Consider the following 11,748-nt stretch of genomic DNA (forward strand, 5'->3'; position numbering starts at 1 on the left):
ACAGTTCTCTGGATATTACCATAAATCACCAGTTTACCGGATGTCATGATAAATCACAGTTCACAGGATATGACCATAAATCACCAGTTTACTGGATGTCATGATAAAACACAGTTCACTGGATATTACCATAAATCACCAGTTTACTGGATGCCATGATAAATCACCAGTTCACTGGAAATTACGATAAATCACCAGTTTACTGGATGTCATGATAAATCACAGTTCACTGGATATGACCATAAATCTCCAGTTTACTGGATGTCATGATAAATCACAGTTCACTGGATATGACCATAAATCACCAGTTTACTGGATGCCAAGATAAATCACCAGTTCACTGGAAATTACGATAAATCACCAGTTTACTGGATGTCATGATAAATCACAGTTCACTGGATATGACCATAAATCACCAGTGTACTGGATGCCATGATAAATCACCAGTTTACTGGATATTACCATAAATCACCAGTGTACTGGATGTCATGATAAATCTCCAGTTTACTGGATGTCATGATAAATCACAGTTCACTGGATATTACCATAAATCACCAGTTTACTGGATGTCATGATAAATCACCAGTTTACTGGATGTCATGAAAAATCACAGTTCTCTGGATATTACCATAAATCACCAGTTTACCGGATGTCATGATAAATCACAGTTCACTGGATATGACCATAAATCACCAGTTTACTGGATGTCATGATAAATCACCAGTTCACTGGAAATTACGATAAATCACCAGTGTACTGGATGCCATGATAAATCACCAGTTTACTGGATATTACCATAAATCACCAGTTTACTGGATGTCATGATAAATCTCCAGTTTACTGGATGCCATGATAAATCACCAGTTTACCGGATGTCATGATAAATCACAGTTCACTGGATATTACCATAAATCACCAGTTTACCGGATGTCATGATAAATCACAGTTCACTGGATATTACCATAAATCACCAGTTTACTGGATGTCATGATAAATCACCAGTTTACTGGATGCCATGATAAATCACCAGTTTACTGGATATTACCATAAATCACCATTTTACTGGATGCCATGATAAATCACCAGTTTACTGGATATTACCATAAATCACCAGTTTACCGGATGTCATGATAAATCACCAGTTTACTGGATGTCATGATAAATCACCAGTTTACTGGATGCCATGATAAATCACCAGTTCACTGGAAATTACGATAAATCACCAGTGTACTGGATGCCATAATAAATCACCAGTTTACTGGAAATTACGACAAATCACCAGTGTACTGGATGCCATAATAAATCACCAGTTTACTGAAAATTACGACAAATCACCAGTGTACTGGATGTCATGATAAATCACCAGTTTACTGAAAATTACGACAAATCACCAGTGTACTGGATGTCATGATAAATCACCTGTTTTCTGGATAGGGTTATGTGACTGATTTACAGCTACAGCAGGCCATCCATATGTAAGGTAACCAGTCACCTGTCAGTATTCAGCTGTAATGTGAAATCTGGGTTTACCTTATTAATATTTATAAAGTGTATTCACTTTATATTTAAAACAAAATTGTATGACATAACCTTCCTGGTACTTAATCCCTTGATGCCTGAATTTATTTACAATAAAAAAAATAATATATTTCTTCAATTGTTAATTTGTCTATGGAACATAAGATATAAATTCAGGTATGATGTAGGTATGATGCAAATTAGCGACAAAAGGCATAAACAAGAAACCAGCCCTTGCAAAAGGTTCCCAGGTACATATCGAATATGCCCAAACAAGCATTTGGGGAATACAAACGCTATCTCAGCTGCAGTCTGAAAGGAAGAAGTGTGATGTAAATTTGCGGCACTCAGGGGTTAAATGTGAGGTGTAAGATTACTGTAACTAACAACTGGACATTTTAGAGCAAAGAATAAATGAAGTATATTTTCCAAATTCCAATCAAATCTGACCGAGTCATCAAAGCGTCCTGACAAACATCCAATAGAAGCTTTCAGTGAGATGTTTCACACAGAACTACACCAACAGTTGGCTGCAGTGCAGACCGAGGCAGATACCCACTCATAGCTATATTTTAATCAGCTTAAATCCTCCAAGGCCAAGAGCTGAGCCCAGAACAGAGTCTTTCAGCCCTCCCTCAGACACAAACACAGTAAACAAAGATAAACAGGTAACCAGAACGTCATCTCACCAGTCTGACTGTCAGCTCCGCCTCCGCCCCCCCCTCCATTCAGCAGCTTCTGTCCGTTACCTGAAACACAAACACAATAATAAATAATCACCTCTATTGATTTTCATGTCTTAAACATAGTCTTTTCTGCTTAAACCCTTTGACTTCAAACTCTTTTGGTTCTTTTGTGAAATCCTTATTTCTTCATGTCTTTTCTTTAGTGTGTGTGTATGTATAGTGTATCAGTACATTATTGACCTGCATGCATTGCCAGTGATTTTACACATATTTACCATTGGACTCTGAGTCTGCTCCGTCAGACCCTGTAGACAAAAACACACTCAGATCTGAGAACATCTTTTACACTCAAGTTTTAGCACTCATGCATTAGTCCATTTACATATTCATTTGTTGATTGATTGATTAACTGATTGATTCAATCAGACCAGTCAGATTTTGTCACAATCCAGGCCCAGCTCGAGTTCAACAGATCCCTTATGTCATCATCGTTCCTCCATCACCACCACCTGGTGCCCATTAGGGCTTCACCTTTCTTCACCTTTAACACCAACTCATCACAATAGTGTCTAATTGGCAAAGACTTTTCACAATATGTCATTAAATGATTCTCACTCACTCAAATCAAGTCTCTCCTGACTGAGATGGTTTTTGAGTGTTTACCTAAAATGTCTTCTCAATCAGCTGCTGAGGATTTAAGAACACTTCCTGAACTAACCATGAACTGCTACCTGCAGAAAGCAGCTTAGTGTTGGAGGTATTTTACCGTTGGTTTCTATGTGAGATGAAGCTGCTGGACGACCGGCCGCTGAAAACAAAGAAAACTCAGATTTCAACTGAAACTTTGTTCTGATTTATACTTTCATGTTAAAATAAAAAGATGCTTACCTGCATGATGAGCAGCAGAGAGACCAGAGTGTTGTACTGCTGCTGCTGGAGAACCTGAAGAACCCAAAGAACCTGAGATGTGAACCAAAGGATGAGGGCTGGCTGTCATTCTGTCCACATACATTACATTATTGATTAGATAGAGGGGTGGTGATTGAGCAGTGAATAAGACACGTCTTTGGTGTGAGAGACCCAAATTCAATCCCTCACTGTGACCCATCCACCATTGTGTCCCTGAGCAAGACACTTATCCCCTCATTGCTCCAGAGGCGTGCGACCTCTGACATATATAGCAATGGCATGTTGCTTTGGATAAAAACGTCAGCTAAATGAATAAATGTAATGTAGATGGAACATATTTATTGATTGACTTTTACCCTGTGAAGCTGCTGAGCTGCTTGGACCTCCAGCGGCTGAGAAACAAATACATGGAGAAGGAGATTCACTTCACTTCTTCATGGGGTTTATTTCCTGCAGTTGTTCTTATTAACTGGGGCGATTCATCGACGTAGTCGATGTAATTGATTATGTATGTTGACTCGCATTACGTGCATCGAAGCGTCGCTACATCCGGTCTTAGTGGGATTCTCGCGGACAAGCTGCATCTACCAGACCAAGTCTAAAGTTTGGGAGTATTTTAGACAGACACTCAACAACATGCTGCTTCGTGAGCTTCACTGCAGCACAGCTGCTGTCCATGAACACATGGAGCGAAAGTATCATTTATTAATCAGATTTATTTAACAGCCACGTCTGAGCAAGATAACAGCTGGAACTAACAGTACAGACAACAATAACAGTACAGTCTGTGAATCCTTTCAGGTGTTTCTTTGGCCCACAGTGATGCAGAAATACATCTCACTATCAGACTGCATTACTCAATATGGAAATAAATCCATGTCAGAAACATTTAAAGTTTTAAGTAAAGTAGCCTAATTAATGTCTGTTATTGTTATTATCACAACACATCAATGACGTGGAAACTGGATTCATTTTAAGATGCTACTATTGTCATTATTCTGATGTGCTTCATCAGGATGATTGAATAAAATATTGATTTATTGATTAGACATGTTTTTGATATTTATTTTGGTAAAATTGGTATGTTAATCGAGTACTAGGCAACTTTCCCCCCCTTAGAATACACAAAATTAGTCGATAGATTAATCCACTATTCGAAATAATGATCATTATGTACAGCCCTATCAGTAATGTATCTATACAAGCAGCCGGGGGCGGATGGTGTTAACTGGATGTGTTGAATATGTTGATAAACCTGTATGATCAGGACTCATCCTTTTTATTTACCTGCAGAACTTCCTGCTGTTCCATCATTTGTTCCTCCTCGTGCTGACTGACTGCTGGAAGCTGTTAAAATAAACAACAAAAAACCTTTATCTGATTATCCATCCATTGTCAACCGCTGACCCTGCGTACAGGGTCGCAGGGGGCTGGAGCCAATCGCTGACTTCGGGCGCAAGGCGGGGTCGCCAGTACATCGCAGGGCCACACATAGAAGAACAACGGACAATTTAGGGTCACCAATCAACCTAGTCCTTTAGATGGTGGGAGGAAGCCAGAGCACCTGTCATTGGAGAACCCACGCAGACATGCAAACTCCACACAGAAAGGCCAGGGCAACCGGGGTTTGAACCCACAACCTTCTTGCTGTGAGGCAACAGTGCTAACCACTGAACCACCATTGTAAGATACCACAAACACTCAGAGATGGGAGGACATTTTTTGAAGTTTTTGAATCAAGTGTCAGCCAAAGGAGCTCTCTCTCTCTCGGAGTACAAACAGGCAGGAAATGACACTACCCCATGATGACAGACCTCAGTCAAGGTGAAAGTCATGTAAGTTGCTGAGCCAAAGATGGACTCATGAGGGAGAGAAGAGACTTTATCTATTTTCTATTTAGCATAGTCACAGAAATAAACATAGAAGCTCAAATATTAATGTGATTTTCTTCTGTTTTCCAACATATTAAATCTGTTGTTAGTTCTCAAGTTAAATGAATGCCAAATGTAGAACAGAAATAACTCACGTATATGTATATTATATATATATTAAAGTGGTTGAACAATTTAACTTCATGTTAGATGTGATGGACCGAAACAGTCGACTCACCGCTCAGATCCTGAATGTTGGACGAAACACCTGCAGAGAAAAATCACCGGAGTCATGTCAGTCAGATAGAGAATACTTGTTAGTATTAATAATAATTGATCCTTGTTGGGAGAATCATATGTCTGCACTCTGCTGACAGCAGTCATCAAAATCCTAGCTGTTGAAATAATAGCCAGAAAAGGTATTTCAGGTTTGTTCCCTTTCATTAGCTGGAAAGACATTATTCATAACATTTTGTTTAGAGTCACATCTTAAACAATTTATCCTCATCTTAACATTTACATTTGATATCAACTGTCTGGAACATAATTTCCACGATTGCATTATTTTGGATAAAAGTAGAGAATGTACATTCACAATGACGCCTGTTTATATCATCTATGAAACAAATACATTGTGTAAAGCTATTGGGTTGTGGAGAAGCTTTGGTGGGAAATCGGCCAGAGTACCTGGGCACGACGGATCCCGACAGAACAGCTTTTAGTTAAATGAGAAAACACTGAGTGGCTCTTTGAGATCTGACCAAATGTAGTGGTGGTGCGCTTGGTACGCTAACGGCCTGTGATCTGTATGAAGAACCTGGGAATGCCATTAAGCCAGCATAGAATGGGCACAGCTGATGAAACAGGACATGGTGTTGAGATCGAACAACAGGAAGTTTAGGTTGAACTGGTCGGGAAAGTGGGGGAAACTCTTCCAAGCTGACCAGTAAGACGAGAGGGTTTAGGGTGCTATGCTGCTGCTGATATTAGGAGTATTAGAGCAAGATTTACGTGTTGAGCGTCATGGTTAAACATGGAGGAACTTCTGGCATGAGTAAGGGTCAACAATGGCGTTGGACTGACTGGAAACATGAGCTGCGTGAAGACTGTATTAGTGAGACTCGGATTGGCAGCTTAGGTGGCACGTGAAGCGACCATTGTTGATGGACTTGCAGGACCATCCGTCGCCCCACAGTATGGATGCCGCTATTATGAGGTAGATTTTGAGAAAGTGCTGGAAGCAGCCTGGTATTCACTTGTAAGCTCCAGGGGTCATTCTTCTGCAAACCCCCCAAAACAAGTAGCGTCGGTGTACAGATAGATGTTGTGTGGGTGAGTCAGTGTTTGTCGTAGGAGAGATACCGTTCTGATTGGCAATGAGGTTGAGTCAAAGATGGAGTTTGGCATGGTTTTAATGCCCAGGGAGATGGGACGGAAGAAACGATTGATAGCAAGTGAGAGACAAAACATCTCCTGTGGGGAATGATGGGTAGGGCCAAGTTGAAGTGACTTAGGAGGGAGAGAAATTGGCGTTTGGTGCAGCATGATACAGGGAGGAATTGGAGATCAGGTTTATTGTGGCCAGCCTATGGCACACCTGTTCAATCCCCATGCTGTCTGATCAGCATCTTGATATGCCACACCTGTGAGGTGGATGGAGGATTATCTCGCCAAAGGAGAAGTGCTCACTAACACAGATTTGTGAACAATATTTGAAATATTTGTGTACATAGAGAAAGTCTTAGATCTTTGAGGTCAGCTCATGATGAATGGAGGCAAAAACAAAAGGGCTGCCTTTATAATTTTGATGAGAGCTGGTGTTGACAGAACTGTGGGCATGACATGCTGACATGACATTGTTGAACCGTCTGATCTGTAAAAAGGAATTCCTCTTTCTTTAAGCATTTTTTTTGAAGAGTAGCTAATTTTAGATGAAGGCTGGTTGTCGGGGGGACCTCGCTGTGGCTCGAATGTGGTAATGCTGCGATCAGCTACTTGTTGTGAGGCGGAGAATTCGTCAGGGGAAGTGTTCTTGAATTTTCAGGAGAGATGAACTATGGAAGAGATGGAGTAAGTTAGAGCTGGACTACACTTCTTGGACGGCTTCAGAATTGTGGAAAGTGGGGTCTCAGGCCTGGAGGAGGCGAAGATATTTTCGCCTTCTTATGCTGGGTCTGCTGACGTGGGTTTATGGAAATGTTAAAAGTGATCATCCTGATTCTGTCCAAATAATTAATTGTCCAATGGAAATAGCGAGAGAGAGTTCATTCTCAAGGTAAGTAAGTAGGTAAGTGGAAGGATAAAGTTGTTTGTAGTAAATCACATTTCAGAATGGTAGCTCAGCGTGCTCGAGTGATGTTTCCTGGTCTCGGTTCAGGTGCAGAATACAAGAGCAAAGAAGAGGAGATGGGTTAGCTGGGTATTTTTGGAAATGCCAGGAGTGACATAATTGAGACGTGGTCCTCCTACTGAAACTCTGCTAGATAGCTCAAAAAGTTTAATTTGTTTTGTGTAAAGCAGGGTCATCAACTGGTGGACTGACACAACTGGGAAATATATATACATAATACATTTACTCATTTGGCAGATAATACACATTTATTTTGTCAGTAAAGTGATTTTAACTTGCAGAAGGACGCCAGCTCTGTAGAGCTGTATAGGTCTTGTGTTGCCTGGTTCCAGAAACAGGCGGCAGAGAAGTGAGCTGACCAAGACACATGGGTCACATGATGATGAAGTAGATTGAGGTTTATTCTTCCTGCTTCCCGGAAATATTAAACGATACTATGAAACAGACACTTGGAGTCTGAGGTGAGGACGCGTGCTAAAGTCCAATATGAGTCCTGTCAACGAAGGACAACGAAGCAGAGAAATGTTAAAGGAGGGTAGGGATGCAATGTGGGAAACAATTCTGGATGGAAAGGAAGACATGAACTTAAAGAAACAATGAAAGAAATCCCCCTTTCAGTATTTTCACAAATGTTTACTAAACTGATTCCATTAGTCTGGATTAGCATGAGTCGGTATTTGTAGGTATGAAAGTGTTCAGACCTAAGCAGGGCCAGATGGTTGACTTACTGGACCTCAATTTAAGTTAATTACCCCTGAAGTCTGAGACATAATATTTGTATATATTCGACTTTATGAAATAATTAAAAATGTGACTTTTCTGTTTGCAAAATGAACTTCTCAATATATAAACTAGTCCAGTTCAACACCAGAACATAGAGTTAAAGGAACATGATCATGTTTGTAAAGGGAGAGTTCTGTTGTACTGCGTTAGATTGTACAGGTGTACCTAACAAAGCGGTGTTGTACTGTGTCAGATTGTACAGGTGTACCTAATAAAGCGGTGTTGTACTCCATCAGATTGTACAGGTGTACCTAACAAAGCGGTGTTGTACTGTGTCAGATTGTACAGGTGTACCTAACAAAGCTGTGTTGTACTGTGTCAGATTGTACAGGTGTACCTAATAAAGAGGTGTTGTACTCCATCAGATTGTATAGGTGTACCTAACAAAGCGGTGTTGTACTGTGTCAGATTGTACAGGTGTACCTAATAAAGAGGTGTTCTACTGTGTCAGATTGTACAGGTGTACCTAATAAAGAGGTGTTGTACAGGTGTACCTAATAAAGAGGTGTTGTACATGTGTACCTAATAAAGAGGCATTGTACAGGTGTACCTAATAAAGTGGTGTTGTAATGTGTCAGATTGTACAGGTGTACCTAATAAAGTGGTGTTGTACTGTGTCAGATTGTACAGGTTTACCTAATAAAGCGGTGTTGTACTGTGTCAGATTGTACAGGTGTACCTAATAAAGAGGTGTTGTACAGGTGTACCTAATAAAGAGGTGTTGTACAGGTGTACCTAATAAAGAGGTGTTGTACTCCATCAGATTGTACAGGTGTACCTAACAAAGCGGTGTTGTACTGTGTCAGATTGTACAGGTGTACATAATAAATAGGTGTTCTACTGTGTCAGATTGTACAGGTGTACCTAATAAAGAGGTGTTGTACAGGTGTACCTAATAAAGAGGTGTTGTACAGGTGTACCTAATAAAGAGGCGTTGTACAGGTGTACCTAATAAAGTGGTGTTGTAATGTGTCAGACTGTACAGGTGTACCTAATAAATAGGTGTTCTACTGTGTCAGATTGTACAGGTGTACCTAATAAAGAGGTGTTGTACAGGTGTACCTAATAAAGAGGTGTTGTACAGGTGTACCTAATAAAGAGGCGTTGTACAGGTGTACCTAATAAAGTGGTGTTGTAATGTGTCAGATTGTACAGGTGTACCTAATAAAGTGGTGTTGTAATGTGTCAGATTGTACAGGTGTACCTAATAAAGTGGTGTTGTACAGGTGTACCTAATAAAGAGGTGTTGTACAGGTGTACCTCAGAAAGCGGTTTTGTACAGGTGTACCTAATAAAGCGGTATTGTACTCCATCAGATTGTACAGGTGTACCTAATAAAGCGGTGTTGTACTGTGTCAGATTGTACAGGTGTACCTAATAAAGAGGTGTTGTACAGGTGTAACTAATAAAGCGGTGTTCTACAGGTGTACCTAATAAAGCGGTGTTGTACTGTGTATCTAATAAAGAGGTGTTGTACTGTGTCAGATTGTACAGGTGTACCTAATAAAAAGGTGTTCTACTGTGTCAGATTGTACAGGTGTACCTAACAAAGCGGTGTTGTACTGTGTCAGATTGTACAGGTGTACCTAATAAATAGGTGTTCTACTGTGTCAGATTGTACAGGTGTACCTAATAAAGAGGTGTTGTACAGGTGTACCTAATAAAGAGGTGTTGTACAGGTGTACCTCAGAAAGCGGTTTTGTACAGGTGTACCTAATAAAGCGGTGTTGTACTGTGTCAGATTGTACAGGTGTACCTAATAAAGCGGTGTTGTACTGTGTCAGATTGTACAGGTGTACCTTATAAAGCTGTGTTGTACTGTGTACCTAATAAAGAGGTGTTGTACTCCATCAGATTGTACAGGTGTACCTAACAAAGCAGTGTTGTACTGTGTCAGATTGTACAGGTGTACCTAATAAAGCTGTGTTGTACTGTGTACCTAATAAAGCTGTGTTGTACTGTGTACCTAATAAAGAGGTGTTGTACAGGTGTACCTAATAAAGCGGTGGTGTACTGTGTCAGATTGTACAGGTGTACCTAACAAAGCGGTGTTGTACTGTGTCAGATTGTACAGGTGTACCTAATAAAGCTGTGTTGTACTGTGTACCTAATAAAGCTGTGTTGTACTGTGTACCTAATAAAGAGGTGTTGTACTCCATCAGATTGTACAGGTGTACCTAACAAAGCGGTGTTGTACTGTGTCAGATTGTACAGGTGTACCTTATAAAGCTGTGTTGTACTGTGTACCTAATAAAGAGGTGTTGTACTCCATCAGATTGTACAGGTGTACCTAACAAAGCGGTGTTGTACTGTGTCAGATTGTACAGGTGTACCTAATAAAGCTGTGTTGTACTGTGTACCTAATAAAGCTGTGTTGTACTGTGTACCTAATAAAGAGGTGTTGTACAGGTGTACCTAATAAAGCGGTGGTGTACTGTGTCAGATTGTACAGGTGTACCTAACAAAGCGGTGTTGTACTGTGTCAGATTGTACAGGTGTACCTAATAAAGCTGTGTTGTACTGTGTACCTAATAAAGCTGTGTTGTACTGTGTACCTAATAAAGAGGTGTTCTACAGGTGTACCTAATAAAGCGGTGGTGTACTGTGTCAGATTGTACAGGTGTACCTAATAAAGAGGTGTTGTACAGGTGTACCTAATAAAGAGGTGTTGTACAGGTGTACCTAATAAAGCGGTGTTCTACAGGTGTACCTAATAAAGAGGTGTTGTACAGGTGTACCTAATAAAGAGGTGTTCTACAGGTGTACCTAATAAAGAGGTGTTCTACAGGTGTACCTAATAAAGAGGTGTTCTACAGGTGTACCTAATAAAGAGGTGTTGTACAGGTGTACCTAATAAAGAGGTGTTGTACAGGTGTACCTAATAAAGAGGTGTTCTACAGGTGTACCTAATAAAGAGGTGTTCTACAGGTGTACCTAATAAAGAGGTGTTCTACAGGTGTACCTAATAAAGAGGTGTTGTACAGGTGTACCTAATAAAGAGGTGTTCTACAGGTGTACCTAATAAAGAGGTGTTCTACAGGTGTACCTAATAAAGAGGTGTTGTACAGGTGTACCTAATAAAGCAGTGTTCTACAGGTGTACCTAATAAAGAGGTGTTCTACAGGTGTACCTAATAAAGAGGTGTTGTACAGGTGTACCTAATAAAGAGGTGTTGTACAGGTGTACCTAATAAAGCAGTGTTCTACAGGTGTACCTAATAAAGAGGTGTTCTACAGGTGTACCTAATAAAGAGGTGTTCTACAGGTGTACCTAATAAAGCAGTGTTCTACAGGTGTACCTAATAAAGAGGTGTTGTACAGGTGTACCTAATAAAGCAGTGTTCTACAGGTGTACCTAATAAAGAGGTGTTGTACAGGTGTACCTAATAAAGAGGTGTTGTACAGGTGTACCTAATAAAGAGGTGTTGTACAGGTGTACCTAATAAAGAGGTGTTCTACAGGTGTACCTAATAAAGAGGTGTTCTACAGGTGTACCTAATAAAGAGGTGTTCTACAGGTGTACCTAATAAAGAGGTGTTCTACAGGTGTACCTAATAAAGCAGTGTTCTACAGGTGTACCTAATAAAGAGGTGTTCTACAGGTGTACCTAATAAAGAGGTGTTGTACAGGTG

Source organism: Micropterus salmoides, unplaced genomic scaffold (assembly GCF_014851395.1).
Source record: "Micropterus salmoides isolate LMB-PRFRI ecotype aquatic unplaced genomic scaffold, ASM1485139v1 Ms_hic_scaffold_17, whole genome shotgun sequence".
In the NCBI taxonomy this organism is placed as follows: Eukaryota; Metazoa; Chordata; class Actinopteri; order Centrarchiformes; family Centrarchidae; genus Micropterus; species Micropterus salmoides.